Source organism: Podarcis erhardii (assembly GCF_964252035.2).
Source record: "Podarcis erhardii genome assembly, chromosome: 10".
In the NCBI taxonomy this organism is placed as follows: Eukaryota; Metazoa; Chordata; class Lepidosauria; order Squamata; family Lacertidae; genus Podarcis; species Podarcis erhardii.
The window spans coordinates 50,945,226-50,947,088 of record NC_138500.1 but is presented as its reverse complement, the minus strand read 5'-3'; positions in this window follow the sequence as shown (position 1 = coordinate 50,947,088).

The window sequence follows — 1,863 nt, the reverse complement described above, 5'->3', positions numbered from 1 at the left end:
GACTGTGCAGACTTTTGACCCCATGACAGAATTTGTAGTTCCGGCACTGCTTAGTCAATAACTTTATTTAGTATGCAGTCATGGATTTCGGTTTTCTGTTTTTGTCATTTGTTATGGCATTGTTACATTGCATTAACAAAGCTAAATTCAGGAGATCAACCCACTAAGCAAGTCAGAAGTTATGCTGCTTATTATCCAAATGACAGTCCTGCTTGTTCCAGGAAGCATCCTGTGGAGATATTTTTTTTTACCTGTTATTAAAGGTATTTTCATTGACATCCCAGGCAATGAAAGCCATAATTAACTCAGAAAGAATGGCTAAAACAACCACAACACACCACCAAGAGGTAAAAACCTTCCAAAGGCCACTGTACTTTGAAAGAGAGGGGGGAAAGTCACAGTAGGAATAAAAACATGCAGTTGTTTCCTGCAGGAAGGAATCTGCCCACTAGAACTAGTTTCCTGGCCAGCTTGGGGGGGGGGATTGGCATGGTGATGTGCCCATTGCTATGCACAAGGATCTGTTTAATATTTTGTGCATTCCAACTTGCCAGCGATTCATGAATCCTTTACTGTGATTCACATTCTGTATAAACTTAGTGTAGAAAAATAAAAAAGTAATAACATTTGTCCATCCAGAGTTGGCAATTTATTTTCATATTCATCAACATCCATTTTAACCTCACCTCACAATCACCAACCATTATGAAATTAATGCATAAGGTACTTTCCCCCAACATTTTTGATTTCCCTATACAGTCATACCTCGGGTTACAGATGCTGCAGGTTGCGCGTTTTTGGGTTATGGATGCGCCGAAACCCAGAAGTACCGGAACGGGTTGCTTCTGGGCTTTGGTGCTCGTGCATGCACAGAAAGACTAAATCGTGTTTTGCGCATGTGCAGAAGCGCCGAATCGCAACCTGCGCAGACGCAGCGCTGCGGGTTGCGGATGCTGCGGATTGCGAACATGCCTCCCACACGGATCATGTTTGCAACCCAAGCGTCCACTGTATGTGTGTGTGTGCGCACGCGCGCACACACACACACACACTGTATTCACTCTCTCTCTCTCTCCGTTAATTTTGAATCCAATGCTGCTGTTCTGCTAACAGAACAGACTTCTGCCTATGCAATGGTACTTTCCCTTCCTCTGCTCCCTCCTGCAGCCCACAGAGCACACCTGAAAAGGGAAGTCCTATGAGTCAGCATTTTATCATTTATTAAAATAGCTTGCTCACTTTCCACACTGACTAGCTATGGCTTTCCAGGGTTTCAGGCAGAGAATCTACCTGGAGATGCTGAGGACTGAACCTGGAATCTTCTGCATGCAAAGCAGCTGCTCTACAACCGAGCTACTGCCCTTCCCTAGTGACCTCACTGTATGCCACAGTTTATGCAAAAAGAGACAATTAATAGATAGCAGCAGGTTAAGAAAATGAATTTCATCACAACCTCCTAGGGACTCTGTAAGCAGTAATCTCCCAGCCTTCGGGTTAAAAGTTACCTTCAAAATTTCCAGAGGTGTTTTGTTGTTGTTGCAGCTGCTAGGACACATCTAAAGGTAAAGGTAAAGGCACCCCTGACCATTAGGTCCAGTCGTGGCCGACTCTGGGGTTGCGGCACTCATCTCGCTTTATTGGCCGAGGGAGCCGGCGTACAGCTTCCGGGTCATGTGGCCAGCATGACTAAGTCGCTTCTGGCAAACCAGAGCAACGCACAGAAATGCCGTTTACCTTCCCGCTGGAGTGGTACCTGTTTATCTACTTGCACTTTGACGTGCTTTCGAACTGCTAGGTTGGCAGGAGCAGGGACCAAGCAATGGGAGCTCACTCCGTCGCGTGGATTCAAAGTGCCAACCTTCT